At 41.5% G+C, this 25,205-nt stretch overlaps 1 protein-coding gene and 1 long non-coding RNA gene across 2 annotated transcripts in view; one reads left to right on the top strand and one right to left on the bottom strand.

The window, feature by feature from the left end:
- The window catches only part of MKLN1 (muskelin 1), a 379,442-nt gene that overhangs the window by 120,439 nt on the left and 233,798 nt on the right, over positions 1–25,205 (top strand). The window lies entirely within an intron of this gene.
- LOC132679540 (uncharacterized) lies at positions 1,041–7,460 on the bottom strand. The gene is made up of 4 exons (XR_014137329.1): positions 6,953–7,460; positions 6,203–6,385; positions 4,144–4,342; positions 1,041–1,488 (listed from the first exon to the last, which is right to left on the bottom strand). It is a non-coding gene; the product is annotated as an uncharacterized LOC132679540 (long non-coding RNA).

Here is a 25,205-nt window from a genome sequence, read left to right on the forward strand (position 1 = left end):
GAGACAGAGAGTGGGAGCAGGGGAGGGGCAGAGAGAGAGGGAGACACAGATCTGAAGCAGGCACCAGGCTCTATCAGCACAGAGCCTGATGCAGGGCCTGAACCCACAAACCACGAGATCATGACCACTCAACTGACTGAGCCACCCAGGTGCCCCTAAACTTGCATGTTTTAAAGGATATCACTAAGAAAGCGAAAAGACAATTTACATAATGGGAGAAAATATTTGCAAATCCTATATCAGATAAGAAACTTGTATTTAAAATATATAAATAAATAATACTTACACGTTGATTTAAAACTTTAACCCAATTTACAAATGGACAAAGAGGGGCTCCTGGGTGGCTCAGTCGATTAAGCGTCCAACTTTGGCTCAGGTAATGATCTCACTGTTCCTGGGTTCGAGCCCTGCATCAGGCTCTGTGCTGACAGCTCACAGCCTGGAGCCTGCTTCAGATTCTGGGTCTCTCTCTCTCTCTGCCCCTCACCTGTTCATGGTCTGTCTCTCTCTCTCTCAAAAATAAATAAACATTGCACTGGGTGTTGTATGGAAACCAATTTGACAATAAACTTCATATATTGAAAAAAAATAAAATAAAATTTGTAATAGCTGGAAAAAAAAAAGAAAAGCAAATAAATATATAAATAAATAGGGGTCCAATTAATTACATTTGTCCTTCATGGGAATGCTGGACAAATACGTTGAATATAGTTGAACTGTATAGAGGTAATTTATATCTCTTGAACATGTTAGATATTAAATGAAAAAGAATGTCCAAAGTGTTTCTGGTATTCTCGCCATTCAGTTAAATTAATTTTCAATAGGGTTCCAATTCTTGTTCCATTTGAGATCTTGCCAAGGAAATAAATAATATCATCACCAAAAAATAAATAAACAAATAAATAAATAAATAAACATTAAAAAACATTTAAAAAAATAATAAAAATGGACAAATAATTTTTTGAGATATACAAAGATTGTTTTATTTTTTATTTCCCACATTAACATAGAAAATATTTTCGTAGAAACAAAGCGGGGAGAATTCTAGAACTGTCTCCTTGTGTCACACCCACATGCATTTTAAATTTATTTATTTAGTTATTTAGTTTATTTATGTGTTTTTGAGAGAGACAGAGAGAGTGGGTGGGGGAGGGGCCGACAGGGAGGGGGAGAGAGAGAGAGAGAGAGAGAGAGAGAGAGCATGAGAGTCAGAGAGGGAGAATCCAAGCAGGCTCCACATTGTCAGCACGGAGTCTGACGCAGGGGCCCATGACCCGAGCCAAAACCAAGCGTTGGACACTTAACCAACTGAGCCACCCAGGCGCCTTAATACATTTTGTTTTTAAGACTGACTTCTTGATGATTCTGGGCGAATTATTCTACACAATGTCTTACCTTCTGGATTTGTCTGATTGTTTTCTCATGGTGTTGTTAAACTTGTTCTTCTGTCCTCTGTATTATTTGGTAAGCTCAAAGTTTGTCTAAAGTCTTGATAAGAATCAGGTTCAATATTTTGGTAAGAATTCTTCATAAGTAATGCTGTGTACTTCCTACTACCTCATATTAAGCTGTACGTAATATCTGGTTGTCCCACTATTGCTAAACCTGATATTGATCGCTAGGTTAAAGTGATGATACCTTATTAAAAAATGTGTTTTTAAAAATGGGGACTTGACCACTTACGCTGTTTTAAAATGATTATCCCTACTTTGAAGTTTCAGATAAAGGGGCTCTGAGTTGTTGCCTAGCACCTAGGAGACAACCTTTATCCTGTATAAAGGATAAGAGGATTAAGACTGAGGCTTTATCCTCTTTATGGAGTAGACACAGAAGTTCAAGTTTATCTCTGAGGGTGGCCAATCAGAGCAGAAATTTCTGGAATATGAAGTCTAACAGAGACTATGTTTTCTCTGGGTCTAGAAGAAGTTCCTCTGAAATTGCTCATTAGCCAGAATTTAACCATCGGCAAATAGATCTTTTGACTAACCCTTACTAAAAAGAGTCTAAACACTGGGAATTCAGATACAGAAGAATCTTTTTTTCCCCTAAGAGAATCTTTTATGGCACTTTATTTATTTTTTTATTAAAATTTTTTAATGTTTATTTATTCTTGAGAGAGAGAGAAAGACAGAGAGACAGAGAGTGAGCAGGGGAAGGGCAGAGAGAGAGAGGAGACACAGAATCTGAAGCAGGCTCCAGGCTCTGAGCTGTCAGCACAGAGCCTGACCCGGGGCTCGAAGCCATGAACTGTGAGATCATGACCTGAGCTCACGTTGGACACTTAACTGACTGAGCAACCTAGGCGCGCTTTCCTGGCGCTTTAAAATAACTCATCCTCCACCTGCCACTCCTCTCCCCCCTCCAAAACCACTGTAGACTCTAGAATAAAAAAGTAAGGATGAGGGGCACCTGGGTGGTTCAGTCAGTTAAGTGTCTCTTCGGCTGAGGTCATGATTTCTCTGGGTTTGTGAGTTCGAGCCCCATGTCGGGCTCTGTGCTAACAGCTCAGAGCCTGGAGCCTCCTTCAGATTCTGTGTCTCCTCCTCTCTCTGCCCCTCCCATGTTCATGCTCTGTCTCTGTCTCTCAATAATAAATAAACATTAAAAAAAAATTTTTTTTAATTAAGGATGAGCATTTTCTTTGGGTGCAGAACAGACAGATCTTTAGATATTTCCTTTTTTTTTTTTTTCAATTTTTTAATGTTTATTTTATTTTTGAGAGGGAGAGAGAAACAGAGTACGAGCAGGGGAGGGGCAGAGAGAGGGGGAGACACAGAATCCGAGCAGGCTCCAGGCTCTGAGCTGTCTGCATAGAGCCCAACACGGGGCTCGTGCTTGAATCCACAAACCACGAGATCATGACCTGAGCCGAAGTCAGATGCTTAACAGACTGAGCTACCCAGGTGCCGCTTGATGTTTCTTGAGTACTGTTTAGAGTAAGGAAAAAGTATGCATCTGTTCTCTTTGATGTTTGTCTCTTGTCTTTAGCTACTATAAACTAAATAACTGGTTTATAAATATATATTTATATACATCATGAAGTTCATTGCCAGCCTTATTCTTCTTTGTGAGTAGAATTTAGTGTACCCTGGCTAGAAATGCACTGAGAAGGGAAGAAAATATAAGCAACGAGGTTAAGGGATTTCATTATTAAAACTAAGAATTTGAGAGGTGCCTGGGTGGCTCATTCTGTTAAGTGTCCTGCTTTGGCTCAGTCATGATCTTATGGCTAGTGAGTTCGAGCCTGGTGTAGGGTTCTTTGCTGACAGCTCAGAACTTGGAGCCTGCGTTGAATTCTGTGTCTCTGTCTCTCTCTACCCTCCCCTACTTGTGCTCTTTCTCTCTCACAAATAAATAAACATTAAAAAAAATTTTTTTTTTAACTAGAATTTGGTTTCTAAGGGAAATTAGTTCTTTTTAATCCTAAAATCAACACTTTTATTTTACAGCAAGTAAATATTCAAATCAGTTAAACTCTGATCAGGGTTGTTGTGCATTTCTGGATACCCAGAGGGAGTTATTTGGTTGTTATTGCTTGGTTTTGTGTGTGTGTGTGTGTGTGTGTGTGTGTGTTTGTTGTTATTTTGTTTTTCGGCCAGCACAAAGATTAAGTTGTTGTGTGAACTTTCTGCGTCACAGGACAGAACTTAACCTTAGGGTATGGGACTACCAGTTTTCCTCTTACAATGGAAATTGACAATATCCTTTTTCTCCATTTATTCTGTAATTTTTTTAAGATTCTGGCTTCAAAGTTACTAGTTGGGTGAGGGAGGTGGCAAAGGTCCCTTTGAGGAGATAGTTTAATAGCAGCACTCCCAGTGAACCTAGCAACACATGCCTATAGTTTCCATTGGGGATTACTACACTTGCTAATGAAGATCACACAAGCAGTTTACAAGACCAAATAGTGTAAAGAGTCACCCATCCTTTTCTTTTCTCTTCTTTTTTTCCTCTTTATATGTAACCCCTTCTTTCCTTCTTTTCCAGTCCTTCCTTCTTCTTCTTCTGCCTCTCTCCTTGTCCCTGTCCCTTCTTACTCATTTTTTTTTCTTCTCTTATTTTGCCACTCATTATCCTAGGCTGGTATGCTTTGATGACTCCCCCTATTCCCACCAATTTCTGTGTTCCCGAAGGATTTCCTACCTTACATCAACCTGTGGTACAGCACTGTGTCACTGAATACTTGATAGAATCGAAGGAACAGGAGAATCCTAGGGAGGGAGAATCCCAGAGAAGGAGGTCCATGCCTTGATCTGTGTTCTGAACTCCCTCTGTCCAACTTCCATTTGTTTCGAACTGCAAATTCCAGTTTCCAGTCTGGCTTCTCTAGGATCTCACAGTTCTATAAGGATAGTAATGGAATTACTTGAATCATGTCCAGTACTTCAAAAACAAGCCCCAAAGACATTGCAGATTTACCCACAATAAAGCTTGAACAGGTTGACTAAATAATGGAAAGCTTCTTTCCTTTCTTTGGGGGGGAGGGGTGCTGGACGATGAGGAGATTATGCCATACTAAATCATTGTAAAGAAGGTATCATCATATTCAGAAGTTCTGGTTGGCTGCATGTGCTGTCTATAGAGAGCAGACAGAGTATACTGGAAAGAATGTGGGTGTGGAGATGAGGCCAGGATTTCTTTTCTAGCAATAAGATCTGGGCGATGTACTTAACATCTCTTGAACCTCAGTTTACTTGCTTGTAAAATGGAAGTAGTAATTTACAGTTTTCACACTACTTGAGGACTTTCAATAATGGGTATAAAGCGCTCATTAATATAATACATGGTACTCAGTAAATATTTAATAGGTTTTCTTTATAAATGTGATTTATTTGGTAGATAAAAATCTCATAAAGCATAGAGCTCTTAGGGGGAAAAATGATTCTGATCACTGAGAAAAGAGATTGGGAAGCACTCATAGAACATAGCTCTACATGCTCACACCCATATCCCCTTAAGAACTCATGTCAAGTCCTGAGGGCTCTGACTAAGGGATGTACAAAAAGATACAGCACATCCTCTGAGCTGATGAATGCATCCTCGGAGGGAGATACTCAGCTCCCTAACTATACTTAGCAACACTTCCTTAAGCTCACCTGCTCCTTGCTGGATTCCTGTGTGATTTTTTAAGTTTTTTTTTTTTTAAGTTTATTTATTTATTTTAAGAGAGAGAGAAGAGAGAGAGGCAGAGAGAGAGGGAGAGAGAGAATCCCAAGCAGGTTCAGAGGCTGTCACTGCAGAGCTCAAAGCCAGCCTTGATCCTATGAACCGTGAGATCATGACCCACCCCGAAATCAGGAGCTGCATGCTTAACTGACTGAGCCACCCAGGCACCCCTCCTATGCTATTTTGACATAACTCTGGTGATGAGCTTCAAGAAGCACCAGGTCTGCTCCTGGCTATCTGTTTATGGAGACATGGGGTTTTGGGGGGAAGGAAGCAGGAATGCAGTGTCTTGGGAAAGGGAACAAAAGATGAAGTTTGTGGAAGAGATGAGGCAAGTCTGAGGATCATCAAAGCTTAATTTGCACTCCTTGAAAATGGGGCAATAGACTTTATTTCCTGAAAAGTACTGTCCCAAGTCAGCTTCTTCCATCTCAGCCCCATAGGGACTCCTCTAAACAATGAAACTTTCCTCCTAAATCTCTTAGCTCTTCCTCCCAATGGGCCTTGGCTATTTCCCAGTTCATCCCTTTCTGTAGGCACCCCCAAGATAGGGAGATCAGTTGTCCCTCCCCTGCTTTCCATAAATAAGCTCGAGTTCCCAACTGACAGCCAGAAGCTATCAGCAATTTCCAGAGCCCTTGTCCCAGGCCCCTGCTAAATTTCATTTGGTAGAGCATCTTTACAGAGACGCCCTGTAGGACCCAGCTTTTAAGCTAGGTGTTTCTGTGGAGCAGGCCAAATGAATGTGGAATATTCTGTCTTAAACTGAATTAATACCTTGTTATTTTAAAGACTGTAACAACTTGTTTTCTAAATGTTTTCAATCAGTACATCTTTATTTATTGTCCTTAACACCCAGAGGCTATTTGAAAAAGGATTTAGCTTTCAAAGTCTGATAAGTAAACAAAAGTTTCCCAAAAACATCTTCAGGCAGCCACCCAGAGACCTCATTTTTGCCACAGTGTTTGGCTCCCTGGTAATTGCCCATTAGTACTGTGCTCAATCAAACCTTGTGTAATCATTTAAAAAAAAATACTTCCTGGGGCGCCTGGGTGGCTCAGTCGGTTAAAGCGTCCGACTTCAGCTCAGGTCACGATCTCGCGGTCCGTGAGTTCGAGCCTCGCATCGGGCTCTGGGCTGATGGCTCAGAGCATGGAGCCTGCTTCCGATTCTGTGTCTCTCTCTCTCTGCCCCTGCCCCATTCATGCTCTGTCTCTCTCTGTTCCAAAAATAAATAAAACGTTAAAAAAAATTTTTTTTAAATAAAATAAAAAATATACCTCCTAACACAAAGTTACTTACCAACTTATTTTTCTTAATCACTATGTGTAGCAAAATACAAAAGCAGAAGCAAGATAGGTTTAAAGGTGGTATTGTCTGACTAGATCCTAAGCATTTTAAATTGAATAGGCTGTGTTTGGGATTCATATGAACTGGTTTGGAGATGGTTATTCACTGTTCTTCCAAAAGTGAATAGTGTCCAGAGGGGACTGGTTAGATAAGCAGAGGCTACCATGCAAGGCTTCAGCTCTGTGAATTTCTAAGGCTTTAAAATTAACCCCAGAATCCCCTTAAATGCAATATTCCCTTATGGTGAGCTTGGTCTCTGATACCTTCTTTTATCTCAATCCTCTGACACTCCAGAAATTTACCCCGGTCTCTCTTACTACTTGCAACCAAGAGAAAAGTTGGGAAATAGGGTTGACTATTTCATCGACTCTTACAACAAGCTACTTCAAAATCTCAATGTTTGACCTAATTAAAATGTACTGTTCTTATCACATACAGTTCAATGTGAATTGGTAGGGGTCGAGGTATGTGGAATGTGCTGGTCAGTCTTCTATGAAGTAAATCAAGGATATAGGCTTCTTCCAGCTTCTGGCTCTATCTTCCTTAAGTTCTCAGAATTCTTTCCATGCAGCCAATGGGAAAGAATCTGCCATCGCTGCCCGGGAGGCTTTTTATGGGGAAGCCCTGGAAATGGCACCCATTACTTCCATGCATTTTCTTTTGGCCAAAACCCACTTACAGTGCTCTGCCCAACTCCAGGAGAGGCTAGGTAGTCTAGCTGTGTGTCCAGCCCATAGCAGTTTCTCCCACAAGGAGAGACAGATAGCTCCCTTACGCAGGTTGATTGTTCTGTTCTTGTATATCATCAAAGGTATGCAAAATAAATGTGCTGCCTTATTTTCAGGTCACTTCATGCCTACACCTACCATGAACATCTTGGTCAGTTTTTGGAAAAAGCCCGTCTGTCAATATCAGTGTCAACCTCATCACCACCACAAATCAGTCCACACTGTGAACTTACCTGTTTATATTTAGGATTTTCCAAAGTTTCAAGATACCTGGATTAAGCCTGTGCAGAGGCTCTGATTTGGAAGTTGCCCATGTACTTGTACCTTGCTCTTCTGGTTAGATGGTTACCATGACAAAGTCTGGCAGGTAATCACCAGAAGCCATATATAATATCTAACCAAGCTTTGTCACAAGGCACCTATGAGAAGAAAATAAATGTTTTATAAACATTTAAAGAACTATCTCTATACCGCATCAAAAGTTATAAAAAACATCTTGTCTTTTCTCAATCAATATACTCTTCAGCTGTCAGAACTCTGTAACTGTCTGCACTCGTGCTTCCTCCTTCTCTCATTTACCAATTAACAAAGGCTATTTCATAGTGCAACCATTTTAGAGACATCGGTTTGTCCTCATTTACTCATAGGCTACTATTCCCATTGAGATTTTAGCTTCTTCCAATGATGTTTGTTCATCTTATGTAAAGAGAATGATAACATGGATCGGACAAGGTAATGAAGGTAAGGTCCTCATGTACACTCTGCTCTGTTTTTCTTTTCCTTTTTTTTTTTTTTTTAATGTTTATTTTTGAGAGAGAGACAGAGTGTGAGCCGGGTGGCAGGCGGGGGGGGGGGGGGGCGGGCAGAGAGAGAGGGAGACACAGAATCCCAAGTGGGCTCCAGGCTCTGAGCTGTCAGCACGATGTGGGACTCGAACTCATGAACCATGATACCATGACCTGGCTGAAGCCAGATGCTTAACTGACTGAACCACCCAGGCGCCCCCCTCTACTGGTTTTCTAATTATGGTGGTAAGTTTCCACACTTTGCTTTTATAATCCAAGCCATGCACTTATTATATGGCTCATGGGATTAAGGGTTCAGTCTTCAATCATGTATTTATTAATTTCTTTAGCCATTCATTTATTCTAAAATATTTGTTGAGTACCTACTATGTTCCAGAGAATGTGCTATGTACTGGAGTCAGAGCAAAGAACAAACATATAAGATCCCTACCCTCATGGAACTTATGTGAAAAACAGACTCTGTATGTATGTATGTACATATGTATTTTAAGTAAGCTCTGCACCCATTGTGGGGCTCAAACTCACCGCCCAGAGATCAGAAGTTGAACACTGCACTGACTGAGCTAGCCAGGAGCCCTTAAATTTTTTATTATTTATTTATTTATTTATTTATTTACTTACTTACTTACTTATTTACTTATTTCAATTAAGCTCTGCGACAGATTCTAAATAAACAATAGTGCAGGGGTACCTGGGTGGCTCAGTTGGTTAAGCGTCCTACTTCGGCTCAGGTCATGATCTCACAGTTCATGAGTTTGAGCCCCGTGTCAGGGTCTGTGTTTACAGCTTAGAGCCTGGAGCCTGCTTCAGATTCTGTCTCCCTCTCTCTCTGCCCCTCCCCCGCTCATGCTCGCTTTTTCTCTCTCTCTCAAGAAAAACATTATAAATAAATAAATAATAGTGTAAATTATTAATGTAATTAAAGTATTTGTATGGGAGGTTTATTTTCTTTTTAGTGTTTGGATAACCCTGAATCACCAAATAGTTGCTTTATTTTGTTTTGACTTTAACTGAGGTCTTTGTTCCTCTATAAAAACCAGCTGCTTAGGGTGCCTAGCTGGCTCAGTAGGTAGAGCATGCGATTCTTAATCTCAGGGTCGTGAGTTCAAGCCCCACATAGGGCATAGAGGCTACTTTAAAAAAAAGAAGACCAATTGTTTTTCTTTAGGGTAATCATTCATTCATTCACTGATAATATTCATTAATTCATTAAATATCATTGTAAAACTACTATTTACCAGGCACTATGCTAAGATTTCTAAATATAAAAATGAAAAGACAAGATCCCTGCCCTCAAGGGTCACAATCCAGTTGAGTAGACTGACATGCAAACCACACAGTACAGTATGATAACTGTCATAATGGAGAAATGTGAAAAGTGCAGTGGGGCATAGGGAGGACCTACATCTGCCTACATAAGTTAAGGAAGACTTCACAAAAGAAGTAGCAGTTGGACTGAAGTTTGAAGGGTGAATAAGCCTTTGCTAAGTAGACAAGTCAAGGAAGGGCATGACATGGCTGGTTGATCATCAAAGACTTGTGCTTTTCTTCACAGTATGATGTTCTTCTGGGAAGTGGCCCAGCCAATTGCCAATCCCCTAGACATCTACGTGGGGCCGAGTGGCCAGTTCTCATTAATGGGATGTGAGCAGAAGTGATGTGTATCATTTCTGGATTAGGTTAAGAAATAAAGTGTGCCTTTTCTTCCTCTTCTTCCTCAGTTGTTAGCTCTGGGAGTAAAGGACTCTCAAGCTTAGAGGATGGCAGAGTTGCAAAGTCGAAGGGCCCTGGGTGGAAGGCTGCTTGCCACACCGAACTGTTACATGACAAAGAAATAATCTTCTATTGTGTTAATCTACTGGTATTATATAGCTTGTTTGTTATAGCAGCAAGCTCTACCTTAATTAATACAATGCAGTCCAAGCAAACAGGAACAGAATGTACAAAGGCTTACCAAGGTGAGTGTCTCACAGAGTACATGCTCAATAAATATCCGATATTGCAGTAAGTGTATTACGGGGGAGTATAATTAGCCCAGTGCTGCCACAGTGTAAAATAAGTGATTGGTGGGAGTAAGGGGAGGGTGGCTGGATAGATAGGCATGGGCTGATCAGAAAAGGCCTTGAACGCCATGCTGAAAAATTTAGATTTATTCTTGTGGAAGAAGGGAAGCCAAAGAAGAATACTGAACAGGTGAGAGGTATGATTGCTGGAATAACAGAATCTTTGAGAAACACAACACCCAAGAATCTGCTTCAATTTTCTTTAAATGTAAGATGCTAATCCAAAGATGAAAGATAGGCTTTCAGAACCAGAAGACATCATAGTCTAGTCAAACCTCATTTAAGAAATGAGGAAAGTGAGGTCCAGAGAAGTTAAGTACCTTTGCCAAGGTCACCTAGCTAAGACTCGGCAGAGTTGGGGACTAGAAGGCTAGTCTCTTGTTGCCGTCTCAATAGCAGGGCTCTTTCCACTGTACCACAGTGCTTCAAAGCAGTTGAGACCAGCTGGTGTGCCTGTGTTTTCAGTTCCCTAATGAAGACATTGGGGATTTGGAGGCAGGGTATTTTCCATGGAAGGCTGTCTTCTCTGTAATTCCTCATCTGGCTTGAACCACTATTTTGGAAAAGGTCCATTTTTCAGCATCAGATTTCCCTGGAGGGTGAGTGAGAATGTGCTTAGTGGCCTGTTGGGTGCCCTTGTACTTTCTGAGCTTTTGTTGGAAAGATGAGAAGAAACTAGTACTGGGGTTTTCGCTCCTGGAAATGCTGCTTAGTTCCTTGGCATGTGGGGAATTGTTGGCCCTCTCAGTGACTGTGGTTTAGCCCACCAGCTGACTATCCTTCAGTGTCAGATCAAAACATCTTTAGCTCTTTAAAGGGTCTCTTTAAAGGGTCAGCCCCTAGGGCTGGCATTTAAATATCACTTTCTGTTTATCAGTTCACTACCTCTGTTTTCATATACTATGAAGAGATTCATTATTCATTATAATGAAGGTAAGGCCATGTGACATACATTTGTCTTTTAATAGCAAGTACAGGCATAGGGACAACAGTGCTGAGGCCAGTCTCAGAGGAGCATAACGTGTGGTCTGACTTAAGAAGGACCAGGGATCAGGGCACGTGGGTGGCTCAGTTGGCTAAGTGTCTGACTTCAGCTCAGGTCATTATCTCACGGTTTGGGAGTTCAAGCAAACAGCACAGAGCCTGTTTGGGATTCTTGGTCTCCCTCTCTTTCTGCCCCTCCCCACCTCAAAATAAATACATAAACTTAAAGAAATTCTTTAAAAAGAAGAAACAGCAACAGCAGCAGCACCACCACCACCAGGTATAATTGAATTATTTTACACCTGGGAAGCCAGAGCATTATTTGCAGCACAAGTCCAAAAGTCTCCAAGAAATTTTGGGAAAAATAAAATTTCTTGATATTTTTCCGTCTAGAATTTTATGACCGCCTTCTTCCTTGCTCTTTGACTGTATCATCTTTGCCTCCCTGGATGTTGCTTAATTGCTAGCTCAGTTGGTTAGGTTGAAGTATTAATGAAGATGAGATTGCTGCCTCAGTCCCTGAGGAGCTTCTTGGTAGCACCCAAAGACAATGTCTTATGCAGTGGAAAGTGCTTGGGCTTTGAAGTCAGAGTCCCACTAGCTGTAAGACCTTGGGCAAGTTTCTTAACCTTTCTGAGCCTCAGTTTCCTCTTATGTGAAAAGGGCAAGTAATGTCAACTGTGGGGGTGGTTGTGGGAACCAAATAAACTAACATCAGTAAGACTCCTCTCTTTATGCTGAGCACCTAGTTGGCTTTTAACAAGTATTATTTCCTTTTCAGGTCTCTGAGACATTCCCATTCATAGCATTCTTTTCCCCAATCCCCATCCTGGGTTCTGGTCAAGATGAGAAATGAGACAAGAGTGAGCAGATGGAGACCAAAATACCACCTTGATTGCTGATAAATGCTGTTTATTGTGAGAAATAGTGGGATATTAAATACTAAGTGAGTTGAAGGGGGCACCTGGGTGGCTCAGTCGGTTAGGCGTCCAACTTGGGCTCAGGTCATGATCTCATGGTTTGTGGGTTGTCGGGCTCTGTGCTGACAGCTCAGAGCCTGGGGACTGTTTTGGATTCTGTGACTCCTTCTCTCTCTGCCCCTCCCCTGCTCACACTCTGTCTCTCTCTCAAAAATAAACATTAAAAAATATTAAATGAATAAATAAGCACTAAATGAGTTGTAGAATTAGGTAGACTTTTCACCTAGTTGCAAGTAACAATTGACCAGGACAGGCCTTCTCATGCTGAGGGTGGAGATGAGTGTAGGAATGGGAAAGGACCCTGCTCAGAGGAGCAGAGCAAGGTGACATCCTCACTGTGGGCAGGCAGATACCTAAGAGGAAGAAAAGAGCAGCTAAACTGAGCATGCCCTGTGTACCTCACCAGATTAAGCCCTAGAGGAGGGACAAGGAGTAGACAGAGGCCAGAAGCGTCAGACCTCCACAGAGAAGGAAACCTTAGAAGCACTCCCCCCTCAAAAGTTTCCTTCTTCTGGTCTCCCTCCTCTCATTTTGTACCTATTACTTTTCAGTCACTCTGCTCATGAAGGACATAGCTGTCAGCATACAGGGTACACTCAGAATACAAAAGGCTGGGGGGAAAGGTGTGAGAGAGGGTAGGAGAAGTTGGTTTGAGTCATTGGTAGAGAAGAAGGGTGAGCACCTGAATCCAGAAAAAGAAGCCTAAGTTCCGAGTCAGGGGTTAGAGGTATGAAGGGAGGATCAGTGTTCAGAGACCTGTTTTAGAGAGAAGGGCACCTACAGGATCATATTCAGAATTTCCAGGAATGGGGCAACATCCAATGGCCAAATCCCAAGAGGACAGGAGGGTATCAGGGTTACAAAAGCAGTCAGATCTGACCTATGAGTCAAGAAACTGTGTCTCCTGATTATGATTCTCGATCCTAGTCTGCCCTCGTTTTCAATCTTTAAAACATAAACATAGTTTGTGATTATAAAACTAATACTTGCTCGCTATGGAAAATTCAGAAATATAGAGGTATAAAGAAAAAACCAAAAATAACTCAATCTCTCCATAATGAAAAACTAATGTTAATTTTAATTATATTTCTATTTAGTCGTTCTTCTATGCATACCATTACACAAATAAGATGGTTCTATCTCTACATGTTAAATTTGCATGCTGAATTGTTTTACTGGGTATTATAATCATTTCCCCATGTTATTAAAAGTTCTTAGTAATTAAACATCATTTTAAATGACATTTTCCCTGGTTTTAAGCACATCTAGATCAATCTCTACCAATTTATGAAAATCCTGAGGGTCTGGAGAGATCGTCTTCTAAATATTTACCTTTTTTTGGGTTGGTAAACAGGGCATCCTCAAAGGCCAGGGCTCTACAGAGTCTGTGCATGGTAACTACTATACAATATTTGATCTTCTGGAAAGTTCTCATATATTTTTTAAGTTTTTATTTAAATTCCAGTTAGCCACTATACAATGTGATATTAGTTTCAGATGTACACTATAGTGATTCAACCCTTCCATACAACACCTGGTGCTCATTACAACAAGTGCCCTCCTTAATCCCCATCACCTACTTAACCCATCCCCCCCACTACCTCCTCTCTGGTAACCATCCATTTGTTCTCTATAGTCAAGAGTCTGTTTCTTGGTTTGCTTCCCTCTTTTTTTTTTCCCTTTGCTTGTTTAAAAGTTTTGTTTTTTAAATTCCACAGATGAGTGAGCTCATATGGTATTTCTTTCTCTGACTCACTTATTTCACTTAGCATAATACTCTCTAGCTCTATCCATGTCCTTGCAAAATGGGGAAGTTCTCATATTTCTTTTTTTTTTAATATGAAATTTATTGCCAAATTGGTTTCCATACAACATCCAGTGCTCATCCCAACAGGTGCCCTCCTCAATACCCATCACCCACCCTCCCCTCCCTCCCACCCTCCATCAATCCTTAGTTTGTTCTCAGTTTTTAAGAGTCTCTTACGTAAGTTCCCATATTTCTAATAATTGGTGACACGAGTGATCAGAAGATGCCACCCTGCAAAATACAATAATTCAAAGCATAGGCCTTTCTTATATACCACATCATTATTACATATTCAAACAACCACTAGTTTGCCATGGCTGCCATAATAGAATACCACAAACTAAGTGGCTTAAACAACAGAGATTTATTTTTTCACAGTGTTGGAGGCTAGAAGTCCAAGTTCAAGGTGTCAGCAGGTCTGGTTTCTTCTGAGTCCTCTCTCCTTGGCTTGCACATGGCTCCCTTCTTGTTATACCCTCAGCTGGTCTTTTCTCTGAGCAGGCACAGCCCTGTCATCTCTGTATGCATCCAAATTTCCTCTTCTTATAAGGCCACCAGTCATATTGGACTAGGGCCCACCCTAAAGACCTCATTTTAATTTACTTATCTCTTTAAAGACCTTATCTACAATATGTGGTCTTTTGTGAATAGCTTTTTTCACTTAGCATGTTTTCAAGTTTCACCCATGTTCTTTTTTATGGTGAAAATATTCCACTGAGTGGATATGCCACATTTTGTTCATCCATTCATTGATTTATGGACATAGGTTGTCTACACGCTTTAGCTGTTTATAAGTAAAGCTGCTGTGAACATTCACGTATAAGTTTTCGGTGAAGATATGTTTTCATTTCTCCTGAGTACGTGCCTAGGACTAGAACTGTTGAGTAATCTGGTGACTCCATGTTTAGCATTTTGAGAAACTGCCAAACTGTTTTCCAAAGTAGCTGCATCATTTTCCATGTCTGCTAGCAATATATAAAGGTTCCAATTTCTCTACATCCTCATCAACACTTGTTATTGTCTGTTTTTATGAAAGCCATCCTTGTAGGTGTGAAGAGGTATCTCATTGTGGTTTTGATCTGTATTCCCTTAATGATTAGTGAAGTTGAATATCACTTCTTGTACATATTGGCAATTTGCAGACATTTTTTGGAGGAATATTTATTCAAATTCCTTGCCCATGTTTTAACCGGGTATTTGTCATTTTATTCCTGGGTTGGAGGTTTTTATACATTCTGGATATAAGTTCCTTGTAAAATATATGATTTTCAAAGGTTTCCTCCCATCCTGTGGGTTGTCTTTTTACTTTCTTGATGGTGTCCTGTGAAGCACGAAAGTTTTTAATTTTAAAGTCTAATTTATCTGTTATTTTCTTTTGTTACTTCTGTTTTTGGTGACATAGCTCAAAACCATCGCCAAATCCAAGGTCATAAAGATTTACTTCTATGTTTTTCCTCTATGAGTTTTATAATTTTAAGTCTTACATTTAGGTCTATGATCCATTTGGAGTTAATTTATTTGTATGGTGTGAGGTATAATCTGACTTCATTCTTTTGCATGTGCATATCCAGTCATCCCAGCACCATTTATTGCAAAAACTTTTCTTACTATATTGAATTGTTTTGGCACCCTTGTCAAAAAATCAATTTGACCATACATGTGAGGGTTTATTTTTGGACTCAATTCTATTTCATTGATCTCTATGTGTATCCTTATGTCTTATGTCTTGATTATTGTAGTTTTTTTAGTTTTGCTGTAGGTCTGAAATTGGGAAATGAACATCTTCCAACTTTGTTCTGTCTCTTCAAGAGTGTTTGGCTATTCTGGGTTGCATTTCCATATGAACTGTAGGGTCAGCTTGTCAAGTTCTGCCAAAAAAAAAAAAAAGCTACGATTTGGATAGAGATTGTGTTGAATTTAATTGTCAGGTTGTTTATTGCTAGTGCATAGAAATACAATTGATTTTTGTATATTGATCTTGTATCTTGCCACATATCAAAACTCGTTTTATCTTATATTCTTAATCATGATGCTTTATTGCTTATTCTGTTCAAGGTATTGTGTTAGACGTGATAGAAAATACAAAGATGAACAAGATATGGCCTCTGTCCTGAAGAATTTATAGCCTAATTCAAGAAGTAAGACATAATCCCATTGAATAAATAATAGCCTATTACAGCAATGTAAAGGGAAGTTCAGAATTGCCAATGAACATTAAAGATAAACTAGAATCTAGCAGAGTTCAAGGGATGGAGAAGCAATTCAAGGTTGGAGAGGTCTGGACAAAATAGAATAAGAAAGATTTGAATTCAGGCTTACTCTGTCGCTTCCTTCCTCCCTTCATTCTCCCCTTCCTCCTTTAATTTTCTTGCTTTTTAAAAATCCCATCTCTCTCCCTACCTGACTTCTTTGAGAACATTAGTAGAAGGTAACTATTGTTAGTTATCATCATTTCTCAAACCTGGGCGATCATCGGAATCTCTTGCCAACACTACTGAAAACATAGATTCCAGGGTCTCACCTGAGAACTAACGCATCATATTATCAGAGGCTGGGGTATGGAAAACTGCATTAAAATTTTTATCAGTTGATTCTGATTTTCATCCAAGTATGGGAATCTGTAGGTAATATTATAATAATGATATCCATATGATATTTCATACTGTTGCACTTCTGACTGTCAAGGATGCTCATAAATCCAGGAGGTCACTTACCGGAGTAAGAGAGTGTGTGTGAATCTATGCAACAACTCCTCCATTAATGAAAAACACCTTAAAAAAAAAAAGAAGAAGAAAAAAAAAAAAGAAAAACATCTCAAGGTGCATAGATTATTAAGAGGACTCAGCAGTGTCATCTGTATTTATGGGAATGGCTCATTTCCATAAACAAACTTTTATTTTCAGTATTTGAGAATCCTAAAAATCCCAAAAGGTCCTTCTATTATGGATGACCCTCAGAGTAACCAGCAGGATTTACATTCACTAACCAGAGTTAATAAATTATAACAAGTTGCCATAGTTGCTTCAGATTTTTTTAAAAGAATAAAAAAAAAAAAATTAGTTACAAAAGAAGCCCTGCCATCCTATCTCTCTTCAGATGTAACCAATGTCTTGAAGACACTGGGACTCTTTCCCACATGTTTTTATATTTTTACTACACACCATATATGTTTTGGGTGTTTATTTATTTATTATTATTTTTTTTTAATAAATTTTTTTTTAACGTTTTATTTATTTTTGAGACAGGGAGAGACAGAGCATGAACAGGGGAGGGTCAGAGAGAGGGAGACACAGAATCAGAAACAGGCTCCAGGCTCTGAGCGGTCAGCACAGAGCCCGACTCGAGGCTCGAACTCACAAACCACGAGATCATGACCTGAGCCGAAGTCGGCTGCTTAACCGACTGAGCCACCCAGGCGCCCCTGTTTTGGGTGTTTAAATATATAGATAAATGGTGTTTGCATTTTTCCAAAACTTTTTTTCCAACATCAAGTTTTTGAGCTTTATCTATGTGATACTAGTAGAACCATTCCATTCTTTATAATGTAGCAGTATTATACTATACAGCACTACAATATAATCCCATTGTATAAATATTCTAGGATCTATTCTGAGGATGAATATTTGTGTTGTCTAGGTTTTTGCTACTTCAAATCATGATGTAATTAATGTCCTTTCATATGCCTCCTTGGGTTCATGTATGAGAATTCTAGAGAATATACCTAGAATGGAAATTACTAGACAAAAGAATATGTACATTTTCAAAGTTATTAGATTGCTCTCTAGATTACTCTCCACAGTGGCTAAACTAATTTTTACTCTTGTTAGGGGTATGTGAGAATTTCTCTTTCCTGTATTCTTAAATTTTTTTATGTTTTATTTTATTTTTTGAGAGACAGAGAGAGAGAGCGTGAGCAGGGGAGGAGGAGGAGAAGAGAAAGAGGGGGACACAGAATCCAAAGCAGGCTCCAGGTTCTGAACTGTCGGCACAGAGCCTGAATGTGGGGCTTGAACCCATGAATGCAAGATCATGACCTGAGCCAAAGTCAGACGCTCAACCGACTGAGCCACCCAGGCGCCCCTCTTTTTCCCATATTCTAACCAACACTGTCAAGCCTTTTAAAAATACACATATCTGCTTTAAAAAAAGAAAAAGGGGGCACCTGGATGGTCCCCACCATTGCTGTCTGTGTCTTTCTCCAAAATAAAGTAAAAATAAACTTCAAAAATATAATAATAATAATAATAATAATAATAATAATTAAAAAATAAAAATACACGTCACGTAAGCCTTATTTTCAGATTCGGGTAGGGTAGGTCTGCAGTGTATTTTAAAACAGGCCACAGGTGATACTCAAACACAAATATCACTGAGAACCTCTGCTCCCCTGTATGTCTGTCTGTATGCAGTCTAATATACAGATAAGTGAATTAGCACAGTGAGAGTACTTCAGTGCTTTGTTGGTAACACCCGTGTTGCTCCATTAGATTCTTGAAGAAAGGATAGAGAAGTACCACTCCCCAACATGCTTTACTGATTCATTTTGAATCAAATGGGGGTATGTGATTTACCAGTCCATAGGGTAGTACTTGATCTAAAGTCCTACCTTTGCTAGCTAGGCTTACGATGTGTGTGTGGGGGGGGGGGGGGGGGGTGCTTTTTAGAAGTTGTCTTACTTCTTACTAGGTGTATGGCTGGGTGTCAGTTGTCAGGCTTGCATACATGTCATGGCTTAGGGCAGGGTGCAAGTCAGTAACGTCTGCCAGCATGCTGGGTGGTGTCACCGCGGGGAGCATTTGTGGCTTTTTCAAAGCCCTGAGGAATCTGAGAAGCAAGTGAGGGAATGATGCATGAAAACAAAAGGCGGTGGAAAGAGTGACCGGGCAGTAGGCTCCAGCAGGCTAGAACGCTCTGTCCTTGTTATTACTGCTTCATGAAAATGCCACTAGCTTCTTGGCAAGGTCTGGAAGGTAGAGGCTTCTTGAGAAAACAGAGACAAGTGATGTGTACTTTGAGGCTGGAATCTGGTTTCCCAGCTTCCCTACTTTCCAGGAGGCGCTACAGGAGGAAGATGGGAAACCCTCTGCCCCTGGGTGGGTTTAGACTGGTCTTTCCCTCCTGGCTGCTTTCCTGAGTTTTGCCCTACTTGGAAGCGTCCAGCTCTGGTCTCAGAGGCCTAGTAGGACTGTCCTGGGAGAGAAACTGGGCGGTCAGACTCATCTATTGACCAGACTCATCTATTCCTCAAAAAGTAATGTGAAGGTCACCCTAGGGGAGGGAAAAGGGCTTCAGCCCTATGCCTCCTCGTGCTGGGCAGTGAGACCAGAGGGTGCTCTCATGCCTTGCCTGCTTTCTTCTGAGCTGGTACCATGCACTTTCACAGGAAAGCCTGCCTCGCTTTTCAGGGATGAAGTAGAAGCTGAGGAAAAGTAAGAGAGTTCATTAGTTCACTGGATGGCTATTCGGACTAGTCATTATTAGACCTGTTACAAGTTAACCTCTGCTTTCCTGATGGATAATCTTTCTTTGACACACAAAGTACCAAGATGCAAAAGAGGAAGTACTCAGCATTCTCCTCCTTTCTTAAAAAGTAGCTATGGGGATAATGAATAAAAATAGGTCTTTGTGAATACAATAGGGCTGAGCTGAGGGTGCGGTTTGCTTGGCAACAGTTCAGGCAAAATTATTTCTCTTGGTCCCCGAATGCTCTTGACATTGCCTCTGCCTGATGAAGTCCTAAAAGACCAGCTTGAATGTGACTTTTTTTTGGTGAAATGCCCATCAGTAGAGTTAATCATTCCCTTCTTTCTGGTTCCATAGAATTTTCTTCTTATAAAAAACATTCATCAAATTGTGTGACAATTACTCACTTGGGATCATGCCTTATTCTTTGTGTGTGTGTGTTTTCCCAGCATTTACAGACTGTACTTGAACATAATAGTCCTTTGATAAATATCTACCGGATGAACCAAAGTTCCTGAGAAAACACCAATACTGAGCTCTTATATTTTCTTAATTATCCCCTGTCTTTTCCTCCTCAGGGTGAAACTGCCCAAGTTTCAGCTCCACATAGAATGGAGGGCATGCTAAAACTAGATGCAATTTTTTCTGAGGAATTGCTTCAGCAGGATTGGGTGTTTCAGATATATCATTCTGTTGCAGGTGCAGAAATTGTTTCTGGGAAACACTGCCATTATTATCTCTGAAAGGCGAGTCAGTGGAAATTTTTATTTTCCATTTACAGATGGACAAATGGAAGCTTTCTTCCTCATTTACCAATTACAGAATGTCCACTCTGTTCAAAGCACTGTGCTAGGATTTGCACAGGATACAAAGATGTACATGACAAGGTTTTTGTTCTAAAGAATGTTATAGTCTGGTTAGGATGAAAATATACTTTGTATGCAAACGTAACAATAACTTCAGAGCATTCCATTTGAATTATATGAGTGGTCCAAAAAGAAGTGCCAAAGAGAATACAGAAAGGTAGGCAAAATAATTTCCAGCCAAGGTAATCAGGGATATCATTGTGGTCAACATAGTACTTGAGATTAATAGGTTTTGTGCTGGTTATTCCCCATTTAGCCCATATTAGTTACTTGCTGTAATGGGACCAAGGTTGCACAGAGAGCCACGACACCGAGGCTTTTCTTTTAGGGAGCAACTTTACTCGTGCTAGCACGGGTTGTGTGGGTTTATACCCTAAAGACTGAGCGCTGAATGAAGCAGCGTGTAGCCTTTTATACAATTTCTAGTTCTTTGTCTCCCATACACAGTAACATACAGACATACAGTCTGATTGGGTGGTCTATGTTAGAGTCGTGAGGAATGTCACATACGTGCACATAGCTAGGTTGCCTTCCCTTGTTTTGAGGTTTTCATCACATTCCTTAGGGAGGGGTTCTACCACATTCCACACTTTGATGCTCGGACCCCCCCTGTTTTGGGTCAAAGAGCATCATCTTGGTTTGGAGGTTTATATTTCCATAACACCATCACCTGTGTGGCCATTTTCCTTTCACCATTGCCTCAGTGAGGCTGGAGGCCATATAACCAGGGAAGCAAGGCAAGGTAGGGTTAAGCAAACTCCCCAAATCAAGCAGATAATTGCCATGAGGGTTTTAAATCTCCCAAGAGTTGAAAACCATTCTCTAAATAACTCACTGGAGTCCCAACCTTTCCAGGTCTGGATTGGACATGAGCAACCTTTCTCAATTGATCTGTGATCTCTTCTATGACTTTTCCTTCATCGTCTATCTGTAGGCAGTGGTTGCTCAGGTTAAACTTTGCACAAACTTCACCCTCAGAAGGAAGCAAGTAATCTAAGGCCAAGCGATTTTGATAGATAGCATTGCCCATTTTGGTTTGCTGCATGGCTAGTAAGTTAAGACCTCTGGCAGTTTCATCAGTTATAATTTCTACAATGGCTTGTAGTCTGATTATGCGGTTTAGCGTGTAAATGGGAGTGCAGAAGTCCCAGGACCCATCCTTTGCCCAGGTGGCAGGGCCATAATATTGGATTATACGCTCGGGAGCCCATTCATCATCTTTCCAATTGCCAGTTTATAGGGCATGTCGTTTCCTTTGAGTCTCCCCATCCCCACACACTTTGACTCCCAAATGTTCCTCCCTGGTGAAATGGAGCAGGAAGAAAGATGGATGAATAGTTCCCAGCACACATGACCCTGATCAGCCTGGGGGAAGTATTGTATAGGCTGTCCTTCCCTATATCCAGTATAGTCCACCTGGGGCCTGCCATTCAATGGCTGTATCGACATTGTCCCGGGCCTCTTGGAGATGAAAGAAGTTAGACAAGGGGTGGGGATCTGGCTCAAGGTCATCTGGGGACCCCCGCCTTTGTGTTTCCCAGGCAGCTGAGTTTTAAAATCTTTGGCCTAGGCATGTTAAGCTTCCAAAAGGGATGGTGAACTTTCTTCCCCACCGGGCAAGGCAGTTCTTCCCAGTAATCGAGGTTTTGAGGAGCCAAACCCCGGTAGTAGGACTGGGCATTCTGTTCCATTACAAGGTTTGCAGATATCTAATTCTTTAGCCTCCCATGCCATTGATCCCCCATGTTGGTTCCCCCACATACATAGCAAGAAGAGATCTTTATAGTTTCTGCTAAAGCAAGAGACAGGTCTCTTGTTGTGGGGGAGATAGGGGGAGGGCTACTTTCAATTTCCATAAAAGGAATGAAAGACTTCATGAGTTGAGGCTTGGAGTGAGACAGCAACCCTCTTGAAGTACAACACAGCTTCTGGGGCAGTGCCTCGCCTATGTGTATATATATATGTATATGTATATGTATATGTATATGTATATGTATATATACATACTATATATATATATATATATATATATATATATATATATATATATACCAATCCTGAGGTCATTTTCCCATTTTGGGGCTCCTGGATTAAAGACAGTAAAATTAGGGGTGCCTGCGTGGCTCAGTTGGTTAAGCATCTGACTTCGGTCCAGGTCATGATCTCACAGCTTGTGGGTTTGAGCCCCACATTGGGCTCTGTGCTGACAGCTCAGAGCCTGGAGCCTGCTTGGGATTCTGTGTCTCCCTCTCTCTCTGCTCCTCTCCTGCTCTCTCTCTCTCTCTGTCAAAATTAAAAATAAACATTAAAAAAAAGATAATAAAATCAACGGGGTTATAGGCTCCCAGTTTACAGCTGGAGGTTGCAGCCCCCTTTTGGAGGAGTACTGCCTTATCTTTACCTTTCCAAGTGGCGAGACGCAGCTCCAATAGAGGCAGTAAGCCCAGCGGTCACCATAACACGTGGCTTGGGATGAGGTCTGTTCACACATACACTTGTCACTGAGCCTGTATCCTTTTCACATGGTAAACCTCCACAATTTTGAACCCAAAAAGGGTTTTTGTTAATAGCTGCAAACATATCAAAAAGTACCAATACCATGGGCACCTGAGTGGCTCAGTCGGTTAAGTGTCTGACTTTGGCTCAGGTCGTGGGTTTGAGCCCCGCGCCCGGCTCTGTGCTGACAGCTCAGAGCCCGGAGCCTGCTTTGGATTCTGTGTCTCCCTCTCTCCGCCCCTCCCCAGCTCACACTGTCTCTCTTTCTCTCTCGCGCGCGCGCTCAAAAATAAACATTAAAAAAAAATTAAAAAAAAAAAAGTACTGATACAGGCATGTGGGGATTAGTAACCCGGGTTTGGCTGATTAATCCACCCCTCCCCGGCCTCCTGGGAGTGTCGGACCTCCAACCATTCCTCAGTTGGGAATACTGTAGGTCAAAACAAGTGTATTGACTCTCCCGTTGGCAGACAAAATAGGTGGTCTTATTGTGTCTGCAGGTCCTCAGGACTTCTCCCTGGCATGAGAAGTGGGTATGGTATAGTAAGGTCCAAGTGACTCCCTGACCTGACCTGGTTATGTGAATACACGGGTCATGTGATGAGAAATCTAGGTCTGCTGAAGGGGTCCAGAGTTAGAAGCAACCAATACCAACAGAGCATCCCATCCACAAAAGGAAGGTGAACGCTAACAGAAACCACTCACCACACTCCCAACTGGCGGGGGCGGCCTCTGCCAATCTTATGGCAAAAGGTATAGCAAGAATCATAACAGCAAGAAACAAGGGGTGACAGTACATCACAGTAAGGAAACAGAGGTAGAAGATAAGGACAGTCGATCTGTTCCACCAGACCATCGATTTCTCAAGCTTCGGCCGTGCGTAGATTAGTAAACTTCCGGAGTGATTAAAGCAGGGCTGCAGTCTCCCAGAGCCTCTGGAGTTGCAGATTGCTGCTTCTGTGTGGTCAGCTTGCACGGTGTTGATGGATCAGGAATGCTGGCTTCACTCTGCGGTAGTGAATCCAGGGACCCACCTCGGCCACTTTTATTGCAATAGGGGTAACAAAATGACAGTGAACGGGCCTCTCCAGAGGGGTTTTAGGGATTGGACATTCCATTCCTTCACCCATCCAGCATCTCCTGGTTTAAAGGGGTAAGCGTCCGTGGTCAGACTCACAGGTAATCACTCCCTAACCCAGTGGTGTAAGGTGGTTAGGGTAAAGCCAAGGGTCAGCATCTGTTGCCTTAGGGTTAGATTGCCTATCTCATTTAGATCCCCCCTAATGCCCTTGATGATGGGGGGAGGGTGCCCATAAAGGATTTAATAAGGAGGGAACCCCATCTGCTTAGTGGGTCTATACCTGATTCTTACCAAGGCTATTGCCAACACCTGGCATAGTTTACTTAATTGCAGCTTCAGGGTTTGGTTCATTTGTCCCACCTTCCTGGAGCTCTGGGGTCGGTGTGCTGTGTGTAGCTTCCAGGTGATCTTTAACCCCTTTGCCACCAGCTGCACCACCTCAGCCACAAACGCTGGCCCATTATCTGATCCCACAGTGATAGGGATCCCAAATCGAGGAATGATTTCTTTTAGAAGAAGTCGGGTCACTTTTCTGTGCCTTTTCTGTGCCTTTTCTGTGCAAGAAGGGAAGCCTTCCACCCCGCCTGAGAAAATGCACACAAAGACCAACAGATATTTACAGCCTCGGACCCGGGGGAGCTCGGTGAAGCCCACCATCATATTTTCAAATGGGGCTCTCCTGGCACTCTACACCCCAGGGGCAGCCTTGGGTTCCTGGCATGGGTTATTCCGGGCACATGTTTCACATTGCTCACATACTGCTCGGGCTATGCTGGAGAGTCAAGGGATGTAGAAATGTCAGCTCAACATAGTCTCAAGAGCTGTCCAGCCAATTGGTTTCCTGATGGAAGTGCTTGACAAAAGCTGGAGCTAGGGCCTCAGGAATTGCCACTCAGCTGTCTTCAAATTTCTACCATCCACCTGGGAGGTAGCTTCCATTTTTCAGTCTTAAACCATGTACTTTCACGTTGTGAGTAATTAGGGTCCCATTCTGCCAATGGACTAGGGAACAGTGCGGCGATTAAAGCTGCTGATTCCGCTGTTCCTTTGGGGGCTGCAAGTTTTGCTTCTCGGTCTGCCTGATAGTTTTCCCATGCAACCGTGGTGTCTCCCCTTTGATGTCCCACACAATGCATGATTGCCACTCTTTTAGGGGCCCACACACCATCTAAGAGTTCAAGGATTTCCTTACCATACTTTTTGTCTTTCCCTCCTAAGTTTATTAGACTCTTTTCTTTATATAAAGCCCCATGTACGTGGAGGGTGGTGAAGGCATACTTAGAGTCCATGTATATATTAACACATATCCCTGCCACCAGTTGGAGGGCTCGGGTTAGCACAATGAGCTCTGCCTTTTGTGCCAAAGTCCCCTTTGGCAGGGGTTTGGCCTTAATGATAGAATTTGGGGTCACCAT

The sequence above is a fragment of the Panthera onca genome, chromosome A2 (genome assembly GCF_046562875.1).
Source record: "Panthera onca isolate mPanOnc1 chromosome A2, mPanOnc1 haplotype 2, whole genome shotgun sequence".
NCBI classification, from domain to species: Eukaryota; Metazoa; Chordata; class Mammalia; order Carnivora; family Felidae; genus Panthera; species Panthera onca.